This window comes from Octopus sinensis, linkage group LG5 (assembly GCF_006345805.1).
Source record: "Octopus sinensis linkage group LG5, ASM634580v1, whole genome shotgun sequence".
Classification (NCBI taxonomy): Eukaryota; Metazoa; Mollusca; class Cephalopoda; order Octopoda; family Octopodidae; genus Octopus; species Octopus sinensis.
Window position 1 is genome coordinate 54,636,300 of NC_043001.1, and position 17,988 is coordinate 54,654,287.

Genomic DNA, 17,988 nt, shown 5'->3' on the forward strand with positions numbered 1-17,988 from the left:
ACTCAGTTGCCCTTCGTTTCGTTCTGTCTAGCGATTTCTCACCACCATTACCAGATGTCTCTTCTCTCAATCTCCCTTCCTCTCTGGTGCTGTTCTCTATACTACCTGCACCCCCACTCTCTCCCTGAAAAATGCAACCAGGTTAGCTGCCCACCTACTTAACCAACTACCCTTTGTTTCGTTTTGTCCCATCTAGAAATATTCCAACAACTACCCAGTGATTTTTCCATCCACATATCAAGTGAAGGAGACAGCTAATGGGCTGTACGTGTGTGCTTGTTCGCCTCTGTCTGTGTGCGTGCGTGCTTGTTTGTATGTATGGATGAACTTGCTTCCTCTCTCTCTGTCTGAAATCACCTCCCCCCTCTTACGATGATCATAATGCTTATACTCACAATACCGCTAACACCTAAAACACATAATCCTACCGCTAGTAGAAGCAACAATCTTAATCCTAACATGCTTGAATGTTTGAATCATGTCAGGTTAGAAGTGAGAACAGATGAACCATGCATAAAAAACGAACACGACAACCTCCCACTTTTTTTCAGGTACTGAATAACATCTCTCCTCCCCAAGCCTCACCCCACATTCCTTTCCCAGTTTTCAGAGTTGGCACAGTCAATGTAGGCATACTGAAAGGTAGGTCTAGTGAGATTGTAGAGATGCTTGAAAGGAGACGTGTCGATGTATGCTACATACAAGAGGTAAGATGGAGAGGGGCTTCAGCTAGGGTCCTCACAGGCAAGGAACATAGGTACAAAATATTCTGGCAAGATAACATGGATGGAGTGGGGGAGTGTAAGCATACTCCTTGAGGAGAAATGGGTGGATAAGGTCATACAAGTTGTCAGGGTATGCAATTGAGTGCTTAAGCTCAGGCTGGTCCTGCAGAACAGCACAGTGCATGTACTATGGGTTATTTCCCTTGAGTGTTTAAATAAAATGTATTAGTTATATGTAGTAGATATAAGGATCCCTTCCAGGGGCCCTATTATCGATTTTTCAACAATCTAAGGATATCACGAGGTTTCCAGACATGATGAGTTCTACTCAAGTGTCAAGTTTCATCAAAATCAATAAAATGATGGAGGAGGAGGAGGTAGCTAACAACTCCACAAATAAACACACCCACAGGCAGAATTTCCCACAAATGTAGTAGATATATATATATGCCTATGTTTATATATATATATATATGTGCATATATAGGTATGCTGGAGGTAGTAGGGGTTCACTCCCCTTACTAGCAATGTATTGTATGTAAAGGGTGCAGAGATTTCACTGAAAACCAGCTGGCAGAGAATCTGCCTGGGTTAAAATAGTAGTAGCATTCAACTACCACTTTGATGTGGCTACTTGCTTTACTATATATATATATACACACACGTAAAAACACCATTTGAGCATGGCCGTTGCCAGTACCACCTGACTGGCCCTTGTGCTGGTGGCATGTAAAAGCACCCATTACACCCTTGGAGTGGTTGGCGTTAGGAAGGGCATCCAGTTGTAGAAACTCTGCCAGATCAGATTGGAACCTGGTGCTGCCATCTGGCTCATCAGTCCCCAGTCAAACCGTCCAACGCATGCCAGCATGGAAAGCGGACGTTAACCGATGATGATTATATATATATATATATAATATATATATATATACACACACACATGCATATATATATATATATATATATATATATATATATATATATACACACACACATGCATATATATATATATATATATATATATATATACACATATGTGTGTTTATATATATATATGTGTGTGTGTGTTTATATATATATGTGGAGAGTATTATAGTTCACTTGAAGCATTGTGTATTTGTAAAGAATAAAGTTTTGATTGGTACAACAATGCACTATAATACAGACAATGGGTTATATACTTGTTGTAATTTAGTCATCCATAGTCTAGACGGCATTTTAAAATTTCTTTATTCTCTGTAACCTAGGCAATGCTGGGCATATCTGCTAGTATATGCATATATATGTGTATGTTTATACACATACACTTGCGTCGGAAATTAATTAGCACTTCTCAAATTTTTACATTTTCTTAATTTAATTAACTTATTATCAGAAACGAACTCGTTTTTAATCAAAAATTTATTAAAACATATCCCAGCACGCCACATAATTGTTATTAATCGTGAAATTTAGTCAATATCTTGTTGCTCCTCCTTTGGCAGCAATGACAGCTGCTATGTGGGTCGGCATGCTGTCTATGAGTGCCTGCAGGTACTGTGCAGGGATGGCCCCCCATGCAGCAAGAAGTGCCCCAAACAGCTCGTGTCGGTTCCTGTATTGTTGCACATTCAAATCCCTACCCAATTGACTCCAGAGGTTCTCAATAGGGTTCAGGTCAGGTGACTGGCCAGGCCAGTCCATGACCGTCACCCCATGGTCCTTGAAGAAACCGGTTGTGAGCTTGGCTGTGTGGGAAGGCGCGCTGTCCTCCTGGAGCAGTACTCCTCGCCACCAAAGAGGTATCCCGTACTATCTCAACGTACTTTGCTGCGTTGATGTTGCATAGAGCCGCCCAACACCACTGTAGCTGAACGCCCCTCACACCATCAGACCACCCCCTCCTTGCTTCATGGTGGGAGCAATGCAGTCTTTGTTGAAGCGCTCACCCCTGCGGCATCGCACATGGACAGGCTTGTCACTGGCGAGACTGAATCGCGACTAGTCAGTAAACATCACTGTCCGCCACTGCTGCACGGTCCATGTCTTGTGGGCACGGGCCCAGAGCAGCCGCCTCTTCCGGTTTTGGGCTGTAAGGAGCGGCTTACGGGTGGCCCTACAGGATTTTAGACCAGCTTCCAGTAATCTGGTCTTGACGGTGGTTGTAGACAACTGCTTCCCTGTCATCTTTTGCATCTCCTCCGCCAGTTGCCGGCTCGTTGCCCTTCAGTTGTACAGTGACTTTCGGATCAGCATTCGGTCCTCCCGCTGGGTCGTCAGCCTCTTCCGTCCCCTACCCTTTTTGTCAGCTGCTGATCTGGTTTCCTCGTATTTCTTAAATAAGCACTGAATTGTGCGCCTGGCTACACCAAGTTTCCTGGCTATTGCAACCTCCGACAGCTTCCCACGCCACGAGAGAGCCTCGTACCGTCTCTCCAAGGTCATGCGAGGTCTTGGGCCCATCTAGGAATGAACGATAAAAACCAGTTATTTTCATTAAAACTATTCATTTGAATAATGTTATGCTATAACAAAACTGCTATGAGTTATTATTCATTAAACAAAAAAGAAAGAAAGCAGAATTTCTCACCTTATTTGATGTATAACAGAAAGTTTTGTGAACTGAAAGTGACGTCACCAAGCAGAGTGTAGGAGAATTTGTGAGGAAAAAAAATCTTGCAAATACACAAATCAATTAACCTACGAGCTGTTCCAAACGTCTTACGCGATGAGAAAACTTAGTACGGTGTGATTTCGGTCCTTGCGAGGCGCTACCTATATCTATTAAACAAAGGAAGATTTGTCTGCATCCGCACTCCAAGTTGTTGTTGCACTACTATGTCAACATCATTAGGCTGTAGACTCTCAAACCGCTCTGCAAACAAAGTTATGTCATCGATCTGCACAACAGTGAACTCGCAACAAAGCAATAGTTCAAGATATGGCCACTAGGTGACAGCAAATACCTTGAGTGAAGAGCAAATCAAGGGTGCTAATTAATTTCTGACGGTAGTGTATATATGCATATACGAAATCTGATCAATAAGTATAAAAATATATATGAACATACATATGTATATGCATGCATATACATATCTATGTTTATATATATATATGCTTGCATATGTTTTTACATATATACATATATATTCATATATGTGTGTATATTTATACGCATATATGTGCATATGTATGTGTATGTATATCATCATCATCGTTTAACGTCTGTTCCCCATGCCAGCATGGGTTGGACGGTTCGACTGGGGATCTGGGAAGCCAGAAGGCTGCACCAGGCTTCAGTCTTATCTGGCAATGTTTCTACAGCTGGATGCCCTTCCTAACGCCAACCACTCCGTTAGTGTAGTGGGTGCTTTTTACGTGCCACCTGCACAGGTGCCAGGCGAGGCTGGCAACAGCCACGGTCGGATTGGTGTATTTTACGTGCCACCAGCACGGGGGCCAGTCGAGGCGGCGCTGGCATCGGCCATGCATATATATATATATATATATATATATATATATGCATATATATTCATATATATTGTTTGTTTATACAAATACATGGTCCGATCAGTAAGTATCCAGACTGTTGCCATTGTAATGAAGCTAAGGCACGCAAAGTGAAGTCCCTTGGCACAGATTGACCTTAAACTCTGATGTGCATGCACTCTAAGTTTTACAGCAGTGTTTGGAAGGAATGTGTGATCATCACATTGACCATCAACAGAGAAAGTTGAGCAGAGAATCTGCATTATATTTTGTGAAACAGTTGGCGATACCTGCTCAGAGGCCTATGCAAAGTTTTCAAAAAGTTTCCATCATTCTCGACACAATCAAGGAGATCTTGTGCATCTAAAACCCTAGTGTCTTTTTGGTCAGCTGAAAGCAGTTTTGGCAGAAACTTGGCAGACACATGTCTCATACCCAAATCTTCAGTGATAATGGACTGAACTGAACCATAACTAATCTGCACATCCTCTGATAACTCATACATGGTGATTCAATGATTTCCCTTCACAGCTGCATGCACATCTGTGATGTTTTTCTCAGTTCTGCTGGCAGCAGGTCTCCCAGGACGTTTATCAATATTGACATTTTTTTTTTTTGGGCCATCTTAGAAACGTCTGAAAACCTTGTACACTTGTGTGTGGTTCATACACTCCTCTCCATACACTTTCTGCTACTTTGTGTAGGCCACTGAGCAGGTATTGCCATGACAACTTTCTCTGTCTTTGTCAATGTGATGATCACACACTACACACCTTCCTACTAAGCACTGCTGTAAACAGTGGAAGTGAGCTAGAATGTTAAAACTTAGTGCATCTGCACAGCAGAGTTCAAGATAAATTTTTGCCAAGTGGCTTCACTCTGCATGCTTTAGCTTTGTTACTCTGACAACAGTCCGGATACTTATTGATCAGACTTCGTATATGCATATATATGTGTATGTTTATACATATATATGCATATACTGGCAGATATACTCGGCATTGCCTGGGTTACACAGAATAATGAAATTTTAAAATGCTATCTAGATTACGCAGGTCTCAACTGCTAGTAGTTCAGACACCAACTTAATAACTCTCCAACCCAATACCAGCATGGAACATAGACGTTAAGTGAAATGTTAAAAGAAAGTTTTCAACTTAGATATGTATATAAAGTAAATACACATAATTCAAAAACACATTTTGTGTAGCTTATTTTCTAACAAAAAAAACAGGTACAGATTATAAACAATGAAAGTCAGATTTTGGTGATTCATTTGGTAGTAGAGAGCCAATCCAATGATAAATCTGACCTTGGATCTTGAAAGTTTGCATGAATCTTGGCTCAGTTAAATCTTTTGTGGCTCCAAATGATGTCATCTGTAGTGCAGCATTGTATTGTCTCATTTTGTTTTGGAAGTGCTTGGAATCTTGGCCAGTTGATGACAACAGTTTCTTCAATGGCTGTGGAGGTTGGGGGATAGCAGGGAGTTTAACCTTTCCACCACTGCAGCACAGTGCAGGTGTCTCTCCAGGTCACTTCCTTGCTTTACAATGTATGCACTCAGTTGTCATTGCACCAATAGAAACTCATCTGCATAATGAACTGCTGGATCATAGTTGAAAGCTGCTTCATAGAAGTTGCTTCTCTGAGCTGTTGCAACTGCTCTTCATTCTGCAGTGGATATCCTATTCCTTGTCAGCTGTTTTAGATAAATTAACTAAGTGTATAGATTTAAGTGAAATTTATGAAGTTACTTCTGTCAGTAAATTATGTATGAAATTACTTTCATCAGTAATTGTGAACTTCTTTCTGTCAGTAATTTGCCATTTGTAAATAGCGATTGAAAACTTACAGTGAAAACAACAGCATCTGAAAAATGGAAGTGAAAACTATAGAGTGTGAGTGAGATATAGAGAGAGGGAGAGAGAGAGCTAGCTAGACAAGATAGATATAGATAGATAAATAAGATATAGACATAGAGATGGATAGACATTTCTTTCAGTTTCTGCCTACAAAATCCATTCACAAGGCCAAAGAGCCAATGCAATGGGACTGAACCCAGAACCATGTATTTCAAAAGCAAACTTCTTACCACACAGCAACATTTGTGTTAATTATATATTCAAATATGGAGGCAGCGAGCTGGCAGAAACGTTAGCACACCGGGCGTAGCCGTATTTCGTCTGCCGTTACATTGTGAGTTCAAATTCCGCCGAGGTTGACCTTGCCTTTCATCCTTTCCGGGTCGATAAATTAAGTACCATTTACGCTCTGGGGTCGATGTAATCGACTTAATCCCTTTGTCTGTCCTTGTTTGTCTCCTCTGTGTTTAGCCCCTTGTGGGTAGTAAAGAAATATATATATTCAAATATGGAATTAATTTAATTAGTTTTGCTGCTTGTTGTCCATAGTACTTCATGTTGGTTGAAAGTGTGGATGTAGTCTTATTATTTATTCTCTAATGAAAGGAGTCAGTGTTAATAAATAAAAAAAAATTCAGTAGTTAATTCATGATAACCTAACAAGACACTTGAAGCACAGTAGCAGAGGTTAAGGCATTATGTCATTGATCGTGTGGCTATGAGTTCAAACCCTACTACAAAATACAATGTGTTGTATTTCTTCACACTGAACAAGGACATAATTTTGTTTGCTCCAGTTCCTTTTTGCAGTGGGGTGGTATGGAAAAAGGGAGTTATAGCCATCAAGGACTTTCACAGAGCCTTTGAGACATGAAACCGGTTCCACTCTCTGCTTTGTAGTTGTTGTTTAATTCTAGGTCAAACCTGATGGACAAGATATATGATAAAAGGAATTTCCATCCCTGACCACCCTATCTTTAATACAGATATTGTGTGTTTAAAACTACATTATCCATTGTGTCCTTTTTTTTAAAGGCAAGGTTTGCATTGAGAGAGATTTTGGCTGCTATTTCTAGCTGGTAGAGCCACTGCAAAGATGCTTGTTCATTGTCTTCATGGTTGAGTGCCTGGTGGTACATGAAGAGAAAGAAAACTATACATCTCTGTGGTATTTATGTTTACATGCTGTGAAATGCCTTTGTAATACACCCCTTTTCTTTGTTGTGGTCACAGATTCATGCACTCGTTCTAATTCAGGTTATTCATTTTTGTGACACTCTCTCTTCCTCCTCCCTCTCTCTCTCTCTCTCTCTCATTAAATGTCATTTGAGTTAGATAACAGCTGGGTTATAGTTAGAAAATTTGTTGTCATTTGATGAAAATTGATTTTATGTTCTTCCTTGTTTCATTTATCAAATCTAAAAGATTTCATGTTAAGAACTTTTTAAATGAGTTATAGTAAATTTTTTAAAAACTGAAATAAAATGTTTATATCTTCTGGCATACAAGTAGACTTTTTTCCACCCACTTTCTCCTCTCTAAAAAGGTCAGCTTATACACCAAAACAACTTTGGAGGACCAAAAATTCTTTGTGAAATGCAGCAGGATTTGGAAAGCTTGCAACGATGTTTGAATGTTTACATTATATACTTGTAAGCTAGAAAATACAGTATTGCTTACTCAGAAAAAGCAAGGAAGTGTGCATGACTTATTTTTTTAGGGATTCTGACAGTAGTTGGAGGAAGGAGGTAGTGGTTCTCAGATCAGATACCTAACTTGAAAGTTTGCAACAGAGTTGGACACAATTAAAGGTGATGTTCATAAACTGGATGACACATTAAGCTGGCCATCCTTAAATAAGGACAGTTCCCTCTGATGGGTTTCTGCACATTTTCTATCTATCAAATTTCAATCAGAAAGCTTGTATTGGCAAAGACTATAATAAGCTGTGTGGTTAAGAGGTGAATTTCTTAACCACACAACCATTTCTGTACCCAAGTTAGTGTCCTGTTATCTAGTGGTCTTCAAACTGCCAAGAATGCGAAATATTTGCTGCTCACCCATTTATTAATGAGAAAACAAAATAGCTTGCATCTGAACTGCTTTAAAAAGTTTAAAATCATCGTAGGTTTATTAAGCGACTAGCTTAAAAGCTCCACTTCGTGTGGACTTTTCAGCTACTTCCTGTGGATGGCTAATTGGGCCCCACGATCAAAAACTAAAGAGAGCCAAATAGCATGACTATATGCCCTGGTGGTGTTTGATCAGAGGTTAAGGATGGATGAGAATTAATTCTGTAATGCAGTCATTCTATTGTTCCAGTTGCAAGCTGAATTCCAACTGTTGGTCAATTTGTCCCAAAGTTCTTATGTCAATGTAAAATTAATGAAGTGAATGGCATTTATCTCCCCCACAATCTCTGTCATCATCAGATAAACGTCAACCAAGATGGCATGAATCAGCCAAGCGTTACCTGCTAGAAATAGCAGTCTAAATGCTTTTAAATCAGATCCCAATGCTGGATGTTCAAGAGCCAAATGAAGGGCAGATTTTCAGTCTCAGAATAATCCTAATTCCAAAGAAGCATGTCTATATAGAGCAAATGTAAACTGAAATACAGGGTCCCAGATGGACAGACAGAATTTTGCTTTTATTATTATAGAAGCAATTTGTCTGTCCCCTTTTCAACTCCCATGGCTCTTCTATGAGAAACATTATGATGCATTAAATTGTTAGGACATTATTAGTGAAGTTGTTTTTGTGAAATAGTGATTCAAAGAAACATAAATCAGGTGCAGAATTAATTGCAAAGGATTTATAAAAATGGATGTGTGGTTAAGAGGTTTGCTTTAGAACCATGTGGTTCAGGGTTTGCTTCCACTGTGTGATCATTGTCAGCTAACATTCTAGCATTCTGTACTACAGCCACAGGTCAGCCAATATTTTATGCATGTACTTGATAGATAGAAACTGAAGAAACCTGTCTTGCATGTGTGTTTATATAACTGTCATGCTAATGAAGGCTATTGAACCAGAAACATGTATCCACAACTGTCCTCTTATCTCTTAATGGCATGTCAGTTTTGGAGAATATCTGAATCTTGATATTATTTCCTCTTGTCAAGTAGACTTGGTCATTATTGCCATTTGGAAATTATGACATATCTTCTAGAAGCAGGGATAACTTTAATAAGTCAAGGATTTTTGTTGTATGGTATTTAGCTTACTAGTATTTGTCTCTTATTAAAATCTGGTCACTCTGAGTTATTTCACTTGATTCATCATCATCATCATCATTTAATGTCTGTTTTCCATGTTGGTATGGGTTGGACGGTTTGACAGGGGCTGGCTAGGCAGAAGACTGCACCAGGTTTCACTGTTTTGGCAGGGTTTTTTTATGGCTAGATGACCTTCCTAACATCAACCACCTTACAGAGTGGACTGAGTACTTTTTACACCATTTGTTTATGTATGTTTGTGTGTCTATATGTGTTTAATTTCCCCTCCTCTTTATGTCCTTAAGATATGTGAACAAAACAATAGCCTTCTTACCAGATACTGGTAGCCTACTTGTAGTCAACCATGAAAGCATATCTAGACTTCTTAACATGTAGCACAATCTTTGTAAAGAAAGATTATGCAACACAAAGTGGATCGGAAATAACAATGGACCAAGATGTCTGGCGATGTAAAATTCTTGAGAAGATATCACTACATCAGCGAAACTGAGTTCTAGAAATGTTGTGTGTCCTACTCACACTAAAATAGAAAACTTCTCACACACTCTACCACAACAAACCAAACTACCTCTCTACATCTCTTCCTCACATTTCCACTTCATGCGCTATACTTACCTCCCACTCCCCAAACCTGTCCCTTTGGCCTTGTCTCACTGCATCATTTCTATCTACTAGATCCTCCTGTGTGTTCCACCCACACATAAGAAAACTGTTCACACACCCTACTTCAACAAACCACTCTATTAGGTTGTTCCGAAAATAATGGCCACTCTAAGTGTTGTATTTTGAAACACAATTTTATCATGGTATTTTAATTATATTTTAGGGGAATTTCAACATACTTAATGTTTTCTGTATGAAATAAGAAAATTATTAAAGAGCATACATCATTCTTGAAGCATAGGCACCCTTAATTATGAACATGACAAAAAAGGACCTTTGCTTACTTTTCTTGCATGAGTTCAAGCTTGGGCACAATGCCTCCCAAACTGCTGCCAATATCAGCAGAGCATGGGGAGAGGGTCCACAAGTGATCACACAGTACAAAGGTGGTTTCAGAAATTCCATAGTGGTGATGAGAGCCTTGAAGATGAAGAAGGTAGAGAATGGTCATGCAGTCTTCACAATGAACAATTGAAAGCAATTGTTGAACAAAACCATTGTCAAAGTGTCAGAAAAATGTCTCAGGCACTTGGTGTCGGTATTGCAATGGTCTCACGCAATCTGCAGAAGATTGGTGAGGTGAAAAAGCTTGATAAATTGGTACTGCATGAGCTCAAGGAAAATAAAAAGTTTAGGATTTTGAAGTGTACTCGATGCTCTTTCTGCGAAACACCAATGATCCTTTTCTTGACTGAATAGTCACTTGTGATGAAAAGTGGATCCTTTGTGATAACTATAAATGATCAGGTCAATGACTTGATCGTGATGAGCCCCCCCCCCCCAACATTTCCCAAAGCCAAAGTTGCGTCAGCAAAAGATTATGGTGACTGTCTGGTGCTCTGCAATTGGTGTTGTCCATAACAGCTTTCTTACTGCAATCAACTTGCAAAATATGAGACCTGCATACGTGAATCGGCATGGCCCCAATTCTACTCCATGATAATGCAAATTCACATGTTGTAAGAATGATGCAGTAGAAACTCATGATTTGAGACTTTACCACATCCTTCATATTCTCGTGATCTTTTACCCACTGACTACTGTTTTTTAAGCATTTAAACATGTTTTAAGTGATAAAACTGTCAGGTCCAAACCAGAGGTGGAATCAGCTTTTAAAGATTTCTTAGCATCAAAGTCAGTAAGTTTTTATCAATAAGGCATAAATAATCTTGTTGATTGATGGCAGAGATGCCATCATACTTTGGGTCATACTTTGACTAATCAAAACTTTTCTATTGTTCTACATCTCTTCCTCATATTTCCTCCTTCATACACTATGCCTAGCTCTCACTCCCCAATCCTGTCCTCACGGGCCCTGTTCTTCTTTATCATTGCTATCCAGTAGCCCATCGACTCTATATATAGCCAAGTTTTTGCCACTCACTCCCCCACCTTTCCGCACTCTCTAATCATGCTTTTTTGGCAATGTCCTGCCACTTATATTATGTCTGGTGAACCTGAAGGGTATGTCCTGGCACTTGCCATCATCTCTATCTCTCTCTTCCTTTACTCAACAATCCTATTTATGATATTTTGATCCCCATCCCTTGTGAGTATGCCCGGCACTTTGCTACCATCTCTATCCTGCTGTCTCCCACTCTTTCTCTCCTTCTCCTGCTCCTCCCTCAGATTGGGTAATCATGTATCTCTTTTACAGCAGTATGTTTGTTTTTGTTCTCATTCCTGATCTCGTTATTTCTCTGGCCAGGTAACCTTGTACCTCCACTACAAAAAGACACCTGTTTCTGTCTCTCTGTCTCATTATAACCTTTCATCATCTGACACAGGATCACCTCCTGCAATGCCCCCTCTCTTCAAAAGATTTTCGTTTTGCAAGTTACTTGGTGATCCAGTCAATGCAGGTGCTACTTAAAAAGCATCCAGTCCACACTGTAAAGTGGTTGGCATTTGGAAGGTCATCCAGCTGTAAAAACCTTGCCAAAACTGACCTTGCCTATGCTTGTTCCATGTAAAACGCACTGTCCATTCTGCTGGGTGGTTGGTGTTAGGAAGGACATCCAGCTGTAAAAATCCTGCCATAACAGACACAGAAATCTGGTGCAGGCTTCTGTCCGGCCAGCTCCTGTCAAATCGTCACACCCATACCAGCATGACAAGTGGACGTTAAACAATGATGATGATAATGATGAATTTGAAATGGAAAGGCTATAGTGTAATTGAAAATGTGATCTGATTACCAATAGATATGTGGTTTGCATCACATCAGTGCAACTATTCTACTTTTGTTTCAGATTTGTGCTTGTAATGTCTAATTTCATCAGCAATATGTTGTTATATTCTTAAAGTCCTCGACAGGGTTTCAGCTCAAACTGAATTATTACTCTTCAGTCTCAGAGTGACATCAATTACCTGCAGTTGTAAACTTCCTTTTCGCGATACTTGCTTATAGCTAGATAGTTTGGGATATTGAGAGTTGATGTGTATATGTGTGTGCGTGTAAGTTTATTTTTATGTTACTAAATTATGTGAGTGTATGGTAAGTAGCTTGCTTACCAACCACATGGTTCCGGGTTCAGTCCCACTGCATGGCACCTTGGGCATGTGTCTTCTTCTATAACCATGGGCTGACAAAAAAGCCTTGTGAGTGGATTTGGTAAACAGAAACTGAAAGAATATCTTTGTGTGTCTGTGTTTATCGCCCCACCATCACTTGATAACTGATGCTAGTGAGTTTACATCCCTGTAACTTAGCGGTTTGTCAAAAGAGACCAGTAGAATAAGTACTAGGTTTACAGAAGTTTAAGTTCGACTAGAGGTGGTGCTCCAGCATGGCTGCAGAAAAATATCTGAAACAGATAAAAGAATAAAAGAATATCATCATCATCATTGTTTAATGTCCGCTTTCCATGCTAGCATGGGTTGGACGATTTGACTGAAGTCTGGCGAACCAGATGGCTGCACCATATATATAAATACACACATATAGTTCAAATTTACAGAAAACGAGATGAAGACGAGAGAACAGTATGTAGGCATATTACTTGACGCTTGGGAAGAATGGAAAAGTCTGACATTTTGAGCCTGTGCTGTTAGACAGAAAGAGAAAAAATATGTAGAGATTAATGGTTCAACATAATGAAATATATGTAAATATAAAATCACTGAAAGATATATGTGCTTTAATGGGAAATTGCTGTGATAGCCTGCTCTGATAAATATATTTATCTTGTGATATTTATTCCCTTATGAAATACAGTAAACCAGGCATTGGCCTGTTAAAGTTTAAATAACATCATTAAAGGTACAACTGTAAGATAATATCTATAGTTTTAATTTATCATGTAGGTGTCATGCGAGTTATTAAAATTTTTGGTAGGTATGGTGTGATTATACTTTCACTGAAAACCCATAACATGATTTTTAGCAGAAGAGTTATTTCCCATATCATATATTATATAATTATGCCTTTCATATCACAACTTGTTAATCTGTGTCAGTAATTATAGATATCTAATTGTTGAATTACTGGTTTATTGCTTTTCTGATAAGGGTGTGTCTAACTCAGCCCAGAACAAATATCTCAAAAGCTGTTTGAAAAACACAGGTTTCTTGTTTTTCTCTCTGATGTTTATATCCATAACTGAAAGATTATATGCACACACATGTATATAAAATTTGTATTTGTATATATAAATATATATATATATAAGATATATATGTATGTGTATATACTTAGGTGTAAGTATATATTTATGTATATAAGTATGTGTGTGTGTGTGTTTATATATATTTGTATATGTTTGTATGTATGTATGTATGTATAAATATGTTTACATGCACACATACATCCAAGCCATAACCACATTGTTTTGATAATGATATGCTCCCTGATCAAGTAATGATTTCTTCTTTGAAGTGGTCTAACACTACCAAAATCATATCTGTAGTTGTTACCTTCCTGTTAACAGAGATCAAATCTCCCTGACTAAGCATGAAAATTTAAATTACTGTGAAATTAAATCTTAATTTCTTATAATTAATGTAATTGTCATGTTTTCGTTTTCTTTCTCCCAGTACAAAGAAATTGCAATCCATTTGGGATTTCTTTTGCATATGTGCTTTAGTACATCCCCGCCTTCCTAAGATGATATTAGTCTCCAACCAATGTATTTCTTTTTTACTGCATGTTGAAGCTTAGATTACATTTTTAACATTCCAATCACTAAAGATGTCTTTTCCTTTATATGATTTCTTTTTGGTTTTTCTATTTCAGATTTCTTCTAAATATGTACATTACCGTAGGTAAGTTCAGTTGGTTTTGTCTCTTTTAAAACACCAGGTAACTGGTGCATAGCTCTTTAGCATTTAGATTACTCTGTCAAGTGTAATGCTTATTCATATACATTGCTTTGAATTAATCAAGCATTACCTCTTAGTTTTGAGATTTCAGTGATGTGATTGTTCATTTTCAGAATGATATTGTAGGGTAGTTGTGAGGGGCTAGATCTGGCTGGTTTAAATATAAAGCAGGTAGACTATTTGGGCTAGATATGGCTGGCTTAAATGCTAGTGTTAACTCCTGTTCTGTGTTAATCCTGCAGGACCTATGGTCAAGAGAATGTTATTGTAACTCTCTTGTATGTTTAGGGATATCAAGAAATACTTTATCTACAGTGTTCTTCCCTTTCTTTTTTAAAAAAAAAGTGTGATTTGTGGGGAGATTTGGTTGCTATTTCTAGCAGGTAGAGTGATCACTTGTATCGTGACATCGTGAGCTGTCTGAAATCACGAGAATGCAGTTGTTTGAATACTACCTAGATATTGGAAAATGGTGCTGCTCCTTGCCCTCCTAGATGTGTTAGAACCCACATTGCATATGTAAATTCCATTTTGACATCATTTCTACACCTCAAATGGAACATACAATATCAATAAGAAGGGCTGCATGCCTATCATGTTACCAGCCACTTTACAGAGTATACCATGTGTGTCACTGACACCAGACAGGCAGTCTTGGCCTCATTAGTTTGACTCCAAAGGTCTCATTTCTGTTATGACTAAAGAAGTCTCTTTCGTCCTGCATTGTTTTTTTTTCCTCCACACAACTCGTTGAGTAAAAAGAGGCATTTTCTATCATATCATTACTTATGTTTTGTCAACACTTATGCAGTATGCTGGAACAAAGAAAGAATGATAGAGAGTGAATTTTTATTATATAGACCAAGGAATAGGGGTCAGTGAACACTGAAATAGTTTTTGAGGTCCATTCCTGACTGGTGAGATTGACGCAGTTAATGTTTAAATTTATCATCATCATCATCGATTAATGTCTGTTTTGTATGATGGCATAGGTTGGATGGTTTGACTGAGAGCCAGCAGCTGCTCTGGCTCCAATCTGATCTGGCACAGTTTCTACAACTGGATGCCCTTCCTAATGCCAACCACTCTGAGAGTGTAGTGGGTGCTTTTTACATGCTACCAGCACAGGAGCCAGGCAGGCCTGGCAATGATTATGTTTGGATGGTGCTTTTTATGTGCCATCAGCACAGGAGCTAGTCAGTGGGTATTGGCAATGGTCATGATCGGTTGGTGCTTTTTATGTGCCACTGGCACGGGAGCCACTCAGGCAGACCTGGCATCGACCATGTTTGGTTGGTGCTCTTTATGTGCCACTGGCACGGGAGCCAATCTGGGGATACTGGCATTGGCCACGTTTGGTTGGTGCTTTTTATGTGTCACTGGCACGGGAGCCAGTCAGGTGGACCTGCTATCAACCACATTCTGATGATGTTTTTTACATGCTATTACCAACACAGGAGCCAGTCAGGGAGCACTGGCCCCAGCTATGATATTGGTTTTACTTGACTCAACAGGTCTTCTCAAGCATGTCATATCATCTGGCACATCAAGGGTATTCTTAATAGGGCCGGACATACATGGCTGTGATCTCACTTTAGTTGCCAGGTCTTCTCAATTACAGCATATCTCCAAAGGTCTCGGACTCCTGTGATTGCCTCTGTGAGGCCAAATGTTCAAAGGTCATGCTTCACCACCTTATCCATTGTCTTCCTGGGTCTACCTATTCCACAGGTTCCTTCTACAGTTAGGGAGTGGCACTTCCTCACACTGCTGTCTTCATTCATACATAACACATGGCCATACCAGCACAGTCACCACTCTTGCACACCACATTTGATGCTTCTTATGCCCGACTTCTCTCTTGGGTGCTTACATTCTGTCATGGATGCACACTGACATTACACATCCAGCGGATCATACTAGCTTCATTTCAAGCCTACGCATGTTCTCACTATTCATGGCCCATGTTCAACTGCCATGTAACAGTTTGCACACATGCATCATACAGTCTACCTTTCACCCTGAGCGAGAAGCCTTTATTTGCCAGAAGAAGTAGGAGCTCCCTGAACTTTGCCCACGCTATTCTTACTCTAGTCATTACACTCTTGGAGCAGACTTGGTCACCTAAGTAGCAGAAGCTATTAACTACTTCTAGTTTCTCCTCCTGACATGCGATAGAATCTGTTTTCTGTACATCTTCAGTGTTTATTGCCCCAGTGCATCTACTACACAAAAACTATTTTCCTGGTTAACCTTCCTTTGATATTGCTGCACCTTTTATGTGTCCATAGCTTACACTGGGTACATCATATGGAGTTTCTAGAGATCAGGCAGGACCATCTACCTGAAGGGGGGTTAGGATTTGACAGCCTTCCTACTTACTAAGACTGGCAGTGACTCTGCTATTAGAGGAAGGTCATCAGCATAGAGGAGCTCTTGGGCAACCTGTCTTCAGTTCCTGTTATTGCCTGGAGGTCTATAATGAATAAGAGGGGGCTGAGGACTGATCCTTGGTGAACTCCAACTTGGAATTCTTCACTATACTTGTTGCCCACCCTCACCTTACTGACAGCGTCCCTGTACAGAGATTGTACAATTCTTACCAGCCACACATCTATCCCCAGTTTCCACATTGACCACCAGATAAGGGATTGGGGGCCCTGTCAAAGCTTTCTCCAAGTCAACAAAAGCCAAGTACAAAGATTTATATAAGATTCCGATACCTTATGAGAAAAATCCAATAGTATTTAAAATTGGTCATTCCAAGTATAGAGTTTATGCACAGTGTTACTGAATCAAGGGTTTTATTTAAAGTGTGTATGCTTTTAACATGTCAGTGCCATGTTAACCCTTTCATTACCAACCCGGCTGAAACTGGCTCTGGCTCTGAGTACGAATATTTTGTTTTCATAAGTTTTGAATTTTTGAATTAAAATCTTAGTCACAATTTATGTTCCTAACACTAGCTGAATGATAACTAAGTTATTTTACTAAATTATTTATTATATTTAAAGTAATTGAAAGAAACACAGAACATCTCAAAATAAATACAGTAATGAAAGGGTTAAAAAGACCCACCACACACTCTAAAGTGGTTGGCATTAAGAAGGGCATCTAGATGTAGAAATCAAGCCAAATCAGACTGGAACCTGGTGTGGCTCTCCTACTTGCCAGCTCTGATCAATCTGTCCAAGCCATGCCAGCATGGAAAATAGATGTCAAAGGATGATGATGATGCTGAGGACGATAATTTGTAAATCAGATAATGAAATATTAGGCTAAAAGAGTGTCACACAAATATCTTGCACTGCTTAGTTATGTCCTTTTACAGTTGAAATCCTACTGGCTTGACTTTGCTATTCATCTCTTCTGTGAACTGAGTTTTAGTCTAATTTTGGTAACACTTCTCTCAGTATTGCCAAGTTTTTTTGTTTTTTTTTTACCTTTCATCTTTCTGGAGTCAAAAGACTAAGTAATGGTCAAGTACTGGGGTTGATATAAACAGCTGCTTCCTTATCTGTAACTTATGGCCTTGTACATGCTTTAGAATTATCTGTAGAACTGCATATGAAATGCCATGTAGTGTTCTTTTATATTTTAGGTTGAAATCTTGTCAAAATAACCTTTGTTTTTCATTTTCCTGGGGCTGATAAAGTACCAGCCATGTACTGGGATTTGTGGTTTTATACCTATGTTAAAAATTATTAT

At 39.1% G+C, this 17,988-nt stretch overlaps 2 protein-coding genes across 3 annotated transcripts in view; one reads left to right on the forward strand and one right to left on the reverse strand.

Moving 5' to 3' along the window:
• Positions 1 to 17,988, reverse strand: part of LOC115211783 (GDP-Man:Man(3)GlcNAc(2)-PP-Dol alpha-1,2-mannosyltransferase) — a 66,449-nt gene that overhangs the window by 30,357 nt on the left and 18,104 nt on the right. The gene's annotated exons all lie outside the window — the stretch shown is intronic.
• LOC115211782 (copper-transporting ATPase 1) overlaps positions 1 to 17,988 on the forward strand; it is a 173,728-nt gene that overhangs the window by 6,059 nt on the left and 149,681 nt on the right. The window contains exon 2 of the mRNA XM_029780460.2: positions 14,195 to 14,223. The gene's annotated coding sequence lies outside the window, so the exon portion shown is untranslated. The remainder of the gene's footprint in view (positions 1 to 14,194; positions 14,224 to 17,988) is intronic.